The sequence below is a fragment of the Anomaloglossus baeobatrachus genome, chromosome 5 (genome assembly GCF_048569485.1).
Source record: "Anomaloglossus baeobatrachus isolate aAnoBae1 chromosome 5, aAnoBae1.hap1, whole genome shotgun sequence".
NCBI classification, from domain to species: domain Eukaryota; kingdom Metazoa; phylum Chordata; class Amphibia; order Anura; family Aromobatidae; genus Anomaloglossus; species Anomaloglossus baeobatrachus.
This window is the reverse complement of record NC_134357.1, coordinates 286,605,631-286,617,464: the sequence shown is the minus strand read 5'-3', so window position 1 is coordinate 286,617,464 and position 11,834 is coordinate 286,605,631. Positions and strand designations below refer to the sequence as shown.

Sequence of the window (11,834 nt, the reverse complement as noted above, 5' to 3'; positions counted from 1 at the left end):
AGGTAGTGGAGGTGGCAGCAGAGGGATTCAAGCCCACACACCCAAAGAGACTGCAGCCTTAATCCAGCACATCTAGACTCCACGACCATGACACTGCAAATGCTTGCTCCATTAAATAGCAAAACTGTTCAGGTATTTCTGAAAACTCACTGATTTACCTAATTTGATCATCATCACAAGATTGTTCTTTGCACAACCCAATCTACTATTAAATTCGACTTTTCATGAACTTCCTGACTGCAAAAGCTGGCAGCAGTGGGATTTGAACCCACGCCTCCAAAGAGACTGGAGCCTTAATCCAGCGCCTTAGACCGCTCGGCCATGCTACCTGGATGACAGCCGTGTCAACTTCCTTGGAGTAAGGCAAGTATAGCTGATTTCATTTTAAAGTAGTGTATGTGTGGTAATGGGCATATCACTCTCCAAAAAGACAAAGCAATAATTCTGAGAATTGTCTTTTCCTAAACATCAAAATATACAAGTATCATATGAAAAGATTAAAGGATAAGCTCAGTAAAAAGTAAGCAAATCATTACGCTACATGAGATAAGAATTTGAAAACCTCCGAGGTAGTAAGAGTGGCACCAGCGGGATTCAAACCCACACACCCAAAGAGACTGCAACCTTAAACCAGCACATCTAGACCCCACGAACCATGTTGCTGCAAATGCTTCCTCGATTCCATACTGACACAGTCAAGGTATTTCTGAAAACTCACTGATTTACCTAATTTGCTAATCGTCACAAGATTGTTCTTTGCCCAACACTAAAAGCTGGCAGCAGTGGGATTTGAACCCACGCCTCCAAAGAGACTGGAGCCTAAATCCAGCGCCTTAGACCGCTCGGCCATGCTACCTGGGTGAAAAGCGATAAAATGTCCTTGGAGTAAGGGAAGTATAGCTGATTTTATTTTAAAGTAGTGTATGTGTGCTAACGGGCATATCTCTCTCCAACAGGACAAAGCAATAATTCTGAGAATTGTCTTTTCCTAAACATCAAAATGTACAAGTATCATATGAAAAGATTAAAGGATAAGCTCATTTAAAAGTAAGCAAATCATTAAGCTACATGAGATAAGAATTTGAAAACCTCAGAGGTAGTGGAGGTGGCAGCAGAGGGATTCAAGCCCACACACCCAAAGAGACTGCAGCCTTAATCCAGCACATCTAGACTCCACGACCATGACACTGCAAATGCTTGCTCCATTAAATAGCAAAACTGTTCAGGTATTTCTGAAAACTCACTGATTTACCTAATTTGATCATCATCACAAGATTGTTCTTTGCACAACCCAATCTACTATTAAATTCGACTTTTCATGAACTTCCTGACTGCAAAAGCTGGCAGCAGTGGGATTTGAACCCACGCCTCCAAAGAGACTGGAGCCTTAATCCAGCGCCTTAGACCGCTCGGCCATGCTACCTGGATGACAGCCGTGTCAACTTCCTTGGAGTAAGGCAAGTATAGCTGATTTCATTTTAAAGTAGTGTATGTGTGGTAATGGGCATATCACTCTCCAAAAAGACAAAGCAATAATTCTGAGAATTGTCTTTTCCTAAACATCAAAATATACAAGTATCATATGAAAAGATTAAAGGATAAGCTCAGTAAAAAGTAAGCAAATCATTACGCTACATGAGATAAGAATTTGAAAACCTCCGAGGTAGTAAGAGTGGCACCAGCGGGATTCAAACCCACACACCCAAAGAGACTGCAACCTTAAACCAGCACATCTAGACCCCACGAACCATGTTGCTGCAAATGCTTCCTCGATTCCATACTGACACAGTCAAGGTATTTCTGAAAACTCACTGATTTACCTAATTTGCTAATCGTCACAAGATTGTTCTTTGCCCAACACTAAAAGCTGGCAGCAGTGGGATTTGAACCCACGCCTCCAAAGAGACTGGAGCCTAAATCCAGCGCCTTAGACCGCTCGGCCATGCTACCTGGGTGAAAAGCGATAAAATGTCCTTGGAGTAAGGGAAGTATAGCTGATTTTATTTTAAAGTAGTGTATGTGTGCTAACGGGCATATCTCTCTCCAACAGGACAAAGCAATAATTCTGAGAATTGTCTTTTCCTAAACATCAAAATGTACAAGTATCATATGAAAAGATTAAAGGATAAGCTCATTTAAAAGTAAGCAAATCATTAAGCTACATGAGATAAGAATTTGAAAACCTCAGAGGTAGTGGAGGTGGCAGCAGAGGGATTCAAGCCCACACACCCAAAGAGACTGCAGCCTTAATCCAGCACATCTAGACTCCACGACCATGACACTGCAAATGCTTGCTCCATTAAATAGCAAAACTGTTCAGGTATTTCTGAAAACTCACTGATTTACCTAATTTGATCATCATCACAAGATTGTTCTTTGCACAACCCAATCTACTATTAAATTCGACTTTTCATGAACTTCCTGACTGCAAAAGCTGGCAGCAGTGGGATTTGAACCCACGCCTCCAAAGAGACTGGAGCCTTAATCCAGCGCCTTAGACCGCTCGGCCATGCTACCTGGATGACAGCCGTGTCAACTTCCTTGGAGTAAGGCAAGTATAGCTGATTTCATTTTAAAGTAGTGTATGTGTGGTAATGGGCATATCACTCTCCAAAAAGACAAAGCAATAATTCTGAGAATTGTCTTTTCCTAAACATCAAAATATACAAGTATCATATGAAAAGATTAAAGGATAAGCTCAGTAAAAAGTAAGCAAATCATTACGCTACATGAGATAAGAATTTGAAAACCTCCGAGGTAGTAAGAGTGGCACCAGCGGGATTCAAACCCACACACCCAAAGAGACTGCAACCTTAAACCAGCACATCTAGACCCCACGAACCATGTTGCTGCAAATGCTTCCTCGATTCCATACTGACACAGTCAAGGTATTTCTGAAAACTCACTGATTTACCTAATTTGCTAATCGTCACAAGATTGTTCTTTGCCCAACACTAAAAGCTGGCAGCAGTGGGATTTGAACCCACGCCTCCAAAGAGACTGGAGCCTAAATCCAGCGCCTTAGACCGCTCGGCCATGCTACCTGGGTGAAAAGCGATAAAATGTCCTTGGAGTAAGGGAAGTATAGCTGATTTTATTTTAAAGTAGTGTATGTGTGCTAACGGGCATATCTCTCTCCAACAGGACAAAGCAATAATTCTGAGAATTGTCTTTTCCTAAACATCAAAATGTACAAGTATCATATGAAAAGATTAAAGGATAAGCTCATTTAAAAGTAAGCAAATCATTAAGCTACATGAGATAAGAATTTGAAAACCTCAGAGGTAGTGGAGGTGGCAGCAGAGGGATTCAAGCCCACACACCCAAAGAGACTGCAGCCTTAATCCAGCACATCTAGACTCCACGACCATGACACTGCAAATGCTTGCTCCATTAAATAGCAAAACTGTTCAGGTATTTCTGAAAACTCACTGATTTACCTAATTTGATCATCATCACAAGATTGTTCTTTGCACAACCCAATCTACTATTAAATTCGACTTTTCATGAACTTCCTGACTGCAAAAGCTGGCAGCAGTGGGATTTGAACCCACGCCTCCAAAGAGACTGGAGCCTTAATCCAGCGCCTTAGACCGCTCGGCCATGCTACCTGGATGACAGCCGTGTCAACTTCCTTGGAGTAAGGCAAGTATAGCTGATTTCATTTTAAAGTAGTGTATGTGTGGTAATGGGCATATCACTCTCCAAAAAGACAAAGCAATAATTCTGAGAATTGTCTTTTCCTAAACATCAAAATATACAAGTATCATATGAAAAGATTAAAGGATAAGCTCAGTAAAAAGTAAGCAAATCATTACGCTACATGAGATAAGAATTTGAAAACCTCCGAGGTAGTAAGAGTGGCACCAGCGGGATTCAAACCCACACACCCAAAGAGACTGCAACCTTAAACCAGCACATCTAGACCCCACGAACCATGTTGCTGCAAATGCTTCCTCGATTCCATACTGACACAGTCAAGGTATTTCTGAAAACTCACTGATTTACCTAATTTGCTAATCGTCACAAGATTGTTCTTTGCCCAACACTAAAAGCTGGCAGCAGTGGGATTTGAACCCACGCCTCCAAAGAGACTGGAGCCTAAATCCAGCGCCTTAGACCGCTCGGCCATGCTACCTGGGTGAAAAGCGATAAAATGTCCTTGGAGTAAGGGAAGTATAGCTGATTTTATTTTAAAGTAGTGTATGTGTGCTAACGGGCATATCTCTCTCCAACAGGACAAAGCAATAATTCTGAGAATTGTCTTTTCCTAAACATCAAAATGTACAAGTATCATATGAAAAGATTAAAGGATAAGCTCATTTAAAAGTAAGCAAATCATTAAGCTACATGAGATAAGAATTTGAAAACCTCAGAGGTAGTGGAGGTGGCAGCAGAGGGATTCAAGCCCACACACCCAAAGAGACTGCAGCCTTAATCCAGCACATCTAGACTCCACGACCATGACACTGCAAATGCTTGCTCCATTAAATAGCAAAACTGTTCAGGTATTTCTGAAAACTCACTGATTTACCTAATTTGATCATCATCACAAGATTGTTCTTTGCACAACCCAATCTACTATTAAATTCGACTTTTCATGAACTTCCTGACTGCAAAAGCTGGCAGCAGTGGGATTTGAACCCACGCCTCCAAAGAGACTGGAGCCTTAATCCAGCGCCTTAGACCGCTCGGCCATGCTACCTGGATGACAGCCGTGTCAACTTCCTTGGAGTAAGGCAAGTATAGCTGATTTCATTTTAAAGTAGTGTATGTGTGGTAATGGGCATATCACTCTCCAAAAAGACAAAGCAATAATTCTGAGAATTGTCTTTTCCTAAACATCAAAATATACAAGTATCATATGAAAAGATTAAAGGATAAGCTCAGTAAAAAGTAAGCAAATCATTACGCTACATGAGATAAGAATTTGAAAACCTCCGAGGTAGTAAGAGTGGCACCAGCGGGATTCAAACCCACACACCCAAAGAGACTGCAACCTTAAACCAGCACATCTAGACCCCACGAACCATGTTGCTGCAAATGCTTCCTCGATTCCATACTGACACAGTCAAGGTATTTCTGAAAACTCACTGATTTACCTAATTTGCTAATCGTCACAAGATTGTTCTTTGCCCAACACTAAAAGCTGGCAGCAGTGGGATTTGAACCCACGCCTCCAAAGAGACTGGAGCCTAAATCCAGCGCCTTAGACCGCTCGGCCATGCTACCTGGGTGAAAAGCGATAAAATGTCCTTGGAGTAAGGGAAGTATAGCTGATTTTATTTTAAAGTAGTGTATGTGTGCTAACGGGCATATCTCTCTCCAACAGGACAAAGCAATAATTCTGAGAATTGTCTTTTCCTAAACATCAAAATGTACAAGTATCATATGAAAAGATTAAAGGATAAGCTCATTTAAAAGTAAGCAAATCATTAAGCTACATGAGATAAGAATTTGAAAACCTCAGAGGTAGTGGAGGTGGCAGCAGAGGGATTCAAGCCCACACACCCAAAGAGACTGCAGCCTTAATCCAGCACATCTAGACTCCACGACCATGACACTGCAAATGCTTGCTCCATTAAATAGCAAAACTGTTCAGGTATTTCTGAAAACTCACTGATTTACCTAATTTGATCATCATCACAAGATTGTTCTTTGCACAACCCAATCTACTATTAAATTCGACTTTTCATGAACTTCCTGACTGCAAAAGCTGGCAGCAGTGGGATTTGAACCCACGCCTCCAAAGAGACTGGAGCCTTAATCCAGCGCCTTAGACCGCTCGGCCATGCTACCTGGATGACAGCCGTGTCAACTTCCTTGGAGTAAGGCAAGTATAGCTGATTTCATTTTAAAGTAGTGTATGTGTGGTAATGGGCATATCACTCTCCAAAAAGACAAAGCAATAATTCTGAGAATTGTCTTTTCCTAAACATCAAAATATACAAGTATCATATGAAAAGATTAAAGGATAAGCTCAGTAAAAAGTAAGCAAATCATTACGCTACATGAGATAAGAATTTGAAAACCTCCGAGGTAGTAAGAGTGGCACCAGCGGGATTCAAACCCACACACCCAAAGAGACTGCAACCTTAAACCAGCACATCTAGACCCCACGAACCATGTTGCTGCAAATGCTTCCTCGATTCCATACTGACACAGTCAAGGTATTTCTGAAAACTCACTGATTTACCTAATTTGCTAATCGTCACAAGATTGTTCTTTGCCCAACACTAAAAGCTGGCAGCAGTGGGATTTGAACCCACGCCTCCAAAGAGACTGGAGCCTAAATCCAGCGCCTTAGACCGCTCGGCCATGCTACCTGGGTGAAAAGCGATAAAATGTCCTTGGAGTAAGGGAAGTATAGCTGATTTTATTTTAAAGTAGTGTATGTGTGCTAACGGGCATATCTCTCTCCAACAGGACAAAGCAATAATTCTGAGAATTGTCTTTTCCTAAACATCAAAATGTACAAGTATCATATGAAAAGATTAAAGGATAAGCTCATTTAAAAGTAAGCAAATCATTAAGCTACATGAGATAAGAATTTGAAAACCTCAGAGGTAGTGGAGGTGGCAGCAGAGGGATTCAAGCCCACACACCCAAAGAGACTGCAGCCTTAATCCAGCACATCTAGACTCCACGACCATGACACTGCAAATGCTTGCTCCATTAAATAGCAAAACTGTTCAGGTATTTCTGAAAACTCACTGATTTACCTAATTTGATCATCATCACAAGATTGTTCTTTGCACAACCCAATCTACTATTAAATTCGACTTTTCATGAACTTCCTGACTGCAAAAGCTGGCAGCAGTGGGATTTGAACCCACGCCTCCAAAGAGACTGGAGCCTTAATCCAGCGCCTTAGACCGCTCGGCCATGCTACCTGGATGACAGCCGTGTCAACTTCCTTGGAGTAAGGCAAGTATAGCTGATTTCATTTTAAAGTAGTGTATGTGTGGTAATGGGCATATCACTCTCCAAAAAGACAAAGCAATAATTCTGAGAATTGTCTTTTCCTAAACATCAAAATATACAAGTATCATATGAAAAGATTAAAGGATAAGCTCAGTAAAAAGTAAGCAAATCATTACGCTACATGAGATAAGAATTTGAAAACCTCCGAGGTAGTAAGAGTGGCACCAGCGGGATTCAAACCCACACACCCAAAGAGACTGCAACCTTAAACCAGCACATCTAGACCCCACGAACCATGTTGCTGCAAATGCTTCCTCGATTCCATACTGACACAGTCAAGGTATTTCTGAAAACTCACTGATTTACCTAATTTGCTAATCGTCACAAGATTGTTCTTTGCCCAACACTAAAAGCTGGCAGCAGTGGGATTTGAACCCACGCCTCCAAAGAGACTGGAGCCTAAATCCAGCGCCTTAGACCGCTCGGCCATGCTACCTGGGTGAAAAGCGATAAAATGTCCTTGGAGTAAGGGAAGTATAGCTGATTTTATTTTAAAGTAGTGTATGTGTGCTAACGGGCATATCTCTCTCCAACAGGACAAAGCAATAATTCTGAGAATTGTCTTTTCCTAAACATCAAAATGTACAAGTATCATATGAAAAGATTAAAGGATAAGCTCATTTAAAAGTAAGCAAATCATTAAGCTACATGAGATAAGAATTTGAAAACCTCAGAGGTAGTGGAGGTGGCAGCAGAGGGATTCAAGCCCACACACCCAAAGAGACTGCAGCCTTAATCCAGCACATCTAGACTCCACGACCATGACACTGCAAATGCTTGCTCCATTAAATAGCAAAACTGTTCAGGTATTTCTGAAAACTCACTGATTTACCTAATTTGATCATCATCACAAGATTGTTCTTTGCACAACCCAATCTACTATTAAATTCGACTTTTCATGAACTTCCTGACTGCAAAAGCTGGCAGCAGTGGGATTTGAACCCACGCCTCCAAAGAGACTGGAGCCTTAATCCAGCGCCTTAGACCGCTCGGCCATGCTACCTGGATGACAGCCGTGTCAACTTCCTTGGAGTAAGGCAAGTATAGCTGATTTCATTTTAAAGTAGTGTATGTGTGGTAATGGGCATATCACTCTCCAAAAAGACAAAGCAATAATTCTGAGAATTGTCTTTTCCTAAACATCAAAATATACAAGTATCATATGAAAAGATTAAAGGATAAGCTCAGTAAAAAGTAAGCAAATCATTACGCTACATGAGATAAGAATTTGAAAACCTCCGAGGTAGTAAGAGTGGCACCAGCGGGATTCAAACCCACACACCCAAAGAGACTGCAACCTTAAACCAGCACATCTAGACCCCACGAACCATGTTGCTGCAAATGCTTCCTCGATTCCATACTGACACAGTCAAGGTATTTCTGAAAACTCACTGATTTACCTAATTTGCTAATCGTCACAAGATTGTTCTTTGCCCAACACTAAAAGCTGGCAGCAGTGGGATTTGAACCCACGCCTCCAAAGAGACTGGAGCCTAAATCCAGCGCCTTAGACCGCTCGGCCATGCTACCTGGGTGAAAAGCGATAAAATGTCCTTGGAGTAAGGGAAGTATAGCTGATTTTATTTTAAAGTAGTGTATGTGTGCTAACGGGCATATCTCTCTCCAACAGGACAAAGCAATAATTCTGAGAATTGTCTTTTCCTAAACATCAAAATGTACAAGTATCATATGAAAAGATTAAAGGATAAGCTCATTTAAAAGTAAGCAAATCATTAAGCTACATGAGATAAGAATTTGAAAACCTCAGAGGTAGTGGAGGTGGCAGCAGAGGGATTCAAGCCCACACACCCAAAGAGACTGCAGCCTTAATCCAGCACATCTAGACTCCACGACCATGACACTGCAAATGCTTGCTCCATTAAATAGCAAAACTGTTCAGGTATTTCTGAAAACTCACTGATTTACCTAATTTGATCATCATCACAAGATTGTTCTTTGCACAACCCAATCTACTATTAAATTCGACTTTTCATGAACTTCCTGACTGCAAAAGCTGGCAGCAGTGGGATTTGAACCCACGCCTCCAAAGAGACTGGAGCCTTAATCCAGCGCCTTAGACCGCTCGGCCATGCTACCTGGATGACAGCCGTGTCAACTTCCTTGGAGTAAGGCAAGTATAGCTGATTTCATTTTAAAGTAGTGTATGTGTGGTAATGGGCATATCACTCTCCAAAAAGACAAAGCAATAATTCTGAGAATTGTCTTTTCCTAAACATCAAAATATACAAGTATCATATGAAAAGATTAAAGGATAAGCTCAGTAAAAAGTAAGCAAATCATTACGCTACATGAGATAAGAATTTGAAAACCTCCGAGGTAGTAAGAGTGGCACCAGCGGGATTCAAACCCACACACCCAAAGAGACTGCAACCTTAAACCAGCACATCTAGACCCCACGAACCATGTTGCTGCAAATGCTTCCTCGATTCCATACTGACACAGTCAAGGTATTTCTGAAAACTCACTGATTTACCTAATTTGCTAATCGTCACAAGATTGTTCTTTGCCCAACACTAAAAGCTGGCAGCAGTGGGATTTGAACCCATGCCTCCAAAGAGACTGGAGCCTAAATCCAGCGCCTTAGACCGCTCGGCCATGCTACCTGGGTGAAAAGCGATAAAATGTCCTTGGAGTAAGGGAAGTATAGCTGATTTTATTTTAAAGTAGTGTATGTGTGCTAACGGGCATATCTCTCTCCAACAGGACAAAGCAATAATTCTGAGAATTGTCTTTTCCTAAACATCAAAATGTACAAGTATCATATGAAAAGATTAAAGGATAAGCTCATTTAAAAGTAAGCAAATCATTAAGCTACATGAGATAAGAATTTGAAAACCTCAGAGGTAGTGGAGGTGGCAGCAGAGGGATTCAAGCCCACACACCCAAAGAGACTGCAGCCTTAATCCAGCACATCTAGACTCCACGACCATGACACTGCAAATGCTTGCTCCATTAAATAGCAAAACTGTTCAGGTATTTCTGAAAACTCACTGATTTACCTAATTTGATCATCATCACAAGATTGTTCTTTGCACAACCCAATCTACTATTAAATTCGACTTTTCATGAACTTCCTGACTGCAAAAGCTGGCAGCAGTGGGATTTGAACCCACGCCTCCAAAGAGACTGGAGCCTTAATCCAGCGCCTTAGACCGCTCGGCCATGCTACCTGGATGACAGCCGTGTCAACTTCCTTGGAGTAAGGCAAGTATAGCTGATTTCATTTTAAAGTAGTGTATGTGTGGTAATGGGCATATCACTCTCCAAAAAGACAAAGCAATAATTCTGAGAATTGTCTTTTCCTAAACATCAAAATATACAAGTATCATATGAAAAGATTAAAGGATAAGCTCAGTAAAAAGTAAGCAAATCATTACGCTACATGAGATAAGAATTTGAAAACCTCCGAGGTAGTAAGAGTGGCACCAGCGGGATTCAAACCCACACACCCAAAGAGACTGCAACCTTAAACCAGCACATCTAGACCCCACGAACCATGTTGCTGCAAATGCTTCCTCGATTCCATACTGACACAGTCAAGGTATTTCTGAAAACTCACTGATTTACCTAATTTGCTAATCGTCACAAGATTGTTCTTTGCCCAACACTAAAAGCTGGCAGCAGTGGGATTTGAACCCACGCCTCCAAAGAGACTGGAGCCTAAATCCAGCGCCTTAGACCGCTCGGCCATGCTACCTGGGTGAAAAGCGATAAAATGTCCTTGGAGTAAGGGAAGTATAGCTGATTTTATTTTAAAGTAGTGTATGTGTGCTAACGGGCATATCTCTCTCCAACAGGACAAAGCAATAATTCTGAGAATTGTCTTTTCCTAAACATCAAAATGTACAAGTATCATATGAAAAGATTAAAGGATAAGCTCATTTAAAAGTAAGCAAATCATTAAGCTACATGAGATAAGAATTTGAAAACCTCAGAGGTAGTGGAGGTGGCAGCAGAGGGATTCAAGCCCACACACCCAAAGAGACTGCAGCCTTAATCCAGCACATCTAGACTCCACGACCATGACACTGCAAATGCTTGCTCCATTAAATAGCAAAACTGTTCAGGTATTTCTGAAAACTCACTGATTTACCTAATTTGATCATCATCACAAGATTGTTCTTTGCACAACCCAATCTACTATTAAATTCGACTTTTCATGAACTTCCTGACTGCAAAAGCTGGCAGCAGTGGGATTTGAACCCACGCCTCCAAAGAGACTGGAGCCTTAATCCAGCGCCTTAGACCGCTCGGCCATGCTACCTGGATGACAGCCGTGTCAACTTCCTTGGAGTAAGGCAAGTATAGCTGATTTCATTTTAAAGTAGTGTATGTGTGGTAATGGGCATATCACTCTCCAAAAAGACAAAGCAATAATTCTGAGAATTGTCTTTTCCTAAACATCAAAATATACAAGTATCATATGAAAAGATTAAAGGATAAGCTCAGTAAAAAGTAAGCAAATCATTACGCTACATGAGATAAGAATTTGAAAACCTCCGAGGTAGTAAGAGTGGCACCAGCGGGATTCAAACCCACACACCCAAAGAGACTGCAACCTTAAACCAGCACATCTAGACCCCACGAACCATGTTGCTGCAAATGCTTCCTCGATTCCATACTGACACAGTCAAGGTATTTCTGAAAACTCACTGATTTACCTAATTTGCTAATCGTCACAAGATTGTTCTTTGCCCAACACTAAAAGCTGGCAGCAGTGGGATTTGAACCCACGCCTCCAAAGAGACTGGAGCCTAAATCCAGCGCCTTAGACCGCTCGGCCATGCTACCTGGGTGAAAAGCGATAAAATGTCCTTGGAGTAAGGGAA

General features: G+C 41.4%; 21 non-coding genes across 21 annotated transcripts; all 21 read right to left on the bottom strand.

Moving 5' to 3' along the window:
* Window positions 1–247: 247 nt before the first annotated feature.
* Window positions 248–329, bottom strand: TRNAL-AAG (transfer RNA leucine (anticodon AAG)). The gene has a single exon. It is a non-coding gene; the product is annotated as a tRNA-Leu (tRNA).
* A 445-nt stretch (window positions 330–774) lies between these two features.
* On the bottom strand, window positions 775–856 carry TRNAL-UAG (transfer RNA leucine (anticodon UAG)). The gene has a single exon. It is a non-coding gene; the product is annotated as a tRNA-Leu (tRNA).
* A 485-nt stretch (window positions 857–1,341) lies between these two features.
* Window positions 1,342–1,423, bottom strand: TRNAL-AAG (transfer RNA leucine (anticodon AAG)). Its single transcript has one exon. It is a non-coding gene; the product is annotated as a tRNA-Leu (tRNA).
* A 445-nt stretch (window positions 1,424–1,868) lies between these two features.
* TRNAL-UAG (transfer RNA leucine (anticodon UAG)) lies at window positions 1,869–1,950 on the bottom strand. The gene has a single exon. It is a non-coding gene; the product is annotated as a tRNA-Leu (tRNA).
* Window positions 1,951–2,435: 485 nt separating this feature from the next.
* TRNAL-AAG (transfer RNA leucine (anticodon AAG)) lies at window positions 2,436–2,517 on the bottom strand. The gene has a single exon. It is a non-coding gene; the product is annotated as a tRNA-Leu (tRNA).
* A 445-nt stretch (window positions 2,518–2,962) lies between these two features.
* On the bottom strand, window positions 2,963–3,044 carry TRNAL-UAG (transfer RNA leucine (anticodon UAG)). The gene has a single exon. It is a non-coding gene; the product is annotated as a tRNA-Leu (tRNA).
* Window positions 3,045–3,529: 485 nt separating this feature from the next.
* TRNAL-AAG (transfer RNA leucine (anticodon AAG)) lies at window positions 3,530–3,611 on the bottom strand. The gene has a single exon. It is a non-coding gene; the product is annotated as a tRNA-Leu (tRNA).
* A 445-nt stretch (window positions 3,612–4,056) lies between these two features.
* Window positions 4,057–4,138, bottom strand: TRNAL-UAG (transfer RNA leucine (anticodon UAG)). The gene has a single exon. It is a non-coding gene; the product is annotated as a tRNA-Leu (tRNA).
* A 485-nt stretch (window positions 4,139–4,623) lies between these two features.
* On the bottom strand, window positions 4,624–4,705 carry TRNAL-AAG (transfer RNA leucine (anticodon AAG)). Its single transcript has one exon. It is a non-coding gene; the product is annotated as a tRNA-Leu (tRNA).
* Window positions 4,706–5,150: 445 nt separating this feature from the next.
* TRNAL-UAG (transfer RNA leucine (anticodon UAG)) lies at window positions 5,151–5,232 on the bottom strand. Its single transcript has one exon. It is a non-coding gene; the product is annotated as a tRNA-Leu (tRNA).
* A 485-nt stretch (window positions 5,233–5,717) lies between these two features.
* TRNAL-AAG (transfer RNA leucine (anticodon AAG)) lies at window positions 5,718–5,799 on the bottom strand. The gene has a single exon. It is a non-coding gene; the product is annotated as a tRNA-Leu (tRNA).
* Window positions 5,800–6,244: 445 nt separating this feature from the next.
* Window positions 6,245–6,326, bottom strand: TRNAL-UAG (transfer RNA leucine (anticodon UAG)). The gene has a single exon. It is a non-coding gene; the product is annotated as a tRNA-Leu (tRNA).
* Window positions 6,327–6,811: 485 nt separating this feature from the next.
* TRNAL-AAG (transfer RNA leucine (anticodon AAG)) lies at window positions 6,812–6,893 on the bottom strand. The gene has a single exon. It is a non-coding gene; the product is annotated as a tRNA-Leu (tRNA).
* A 445-nt stretch (window positions 6,894–7,338) lies between these two features.
* On the bottom strand, window positions 7,339–7,420 carry TRNAL-UAG (transfer RNA leucine (anticodon UAG)). Its single transcript has one exon. It is a non-coding gene; the product is annotated as a tRNA-Leu (tRNA).
* A 485-nt stretch (window positions 7,421–7,905) lies between these two features.
* Window positions 7,906–7,987, bottom strand: TRNAL-AAG (transfer RNA leucine (anticodon AAG)). The gene has a single exon. It is a non-coding gene; the product is annotated as a tRNA-Leu (tRNA).
* Window positions 7,988–8,432: 445 nt separating this feature from the next.
* On the bottom strand, window positions 8,433–8,514 carry TRNAL-UAG (transfer RNA leucine (anticodon UAG)). The gene has a single exon. It is a non-coding gene; the product is annotated as a tRNA-Leu (tRNA).
* A 485-nt stretch (window positions 8,515–8,999) lies between these two features.
* Window positions 9,000–9,081, bottom strand: TRNAL-AAG (transfer RNA leucine (anticodon AAG)). Its single transcript has one exon. It is a non-coding gene; the product is annotated as a tRNA-Leu (tRNA).
* Window positions 9,082–10,093: 1,012 nt separating this feature from the next.
* TRNAL-AAG (transfer RNA leucine (anticodon AAG)) lies at window positions 10,094–10,175 on the bottom strand. Its single transcript has one exon. It is a non-coding gene; the product is annotated as a tRNA-Leu (tRNA).
* A 445-nt stretch (window positions 10,176–10,620) lies between these two features.
* On the bottom strand, window positions 10,621–10,702 carry TRNAL-UAG (transfer RNA leucine (anticodon UAG)). The gene has a single exon. It is a non-coding gene; the product is annotated as a tRNA-Leu (tRNA).
* A 485-nt stretch (window positions 10,703–11,187) lies between these two features.
* TRNAL-AAG (transfer RNA leucine (anticodon AAG)) lies at window positions 11,188–11,269 on the bottom strand. Its single transcript has one exon. It is a non-coding gene; the product is annotated as a tRNA-Leu (tRNA).
* Window positions 11,270–11,714: 445 nt separating this feature from the next.
* Window positions 11,715–11,796, bottom strand: TRNAL-UAG (transfer RNA leucine (anticodon UAG)). The gene has a single exon. It is a non-coding gene; the product is annotated as a tRNA-Leu (tRNA).
* Window positions 11,797–11,834: the final 38 nt, after the last annotated feature.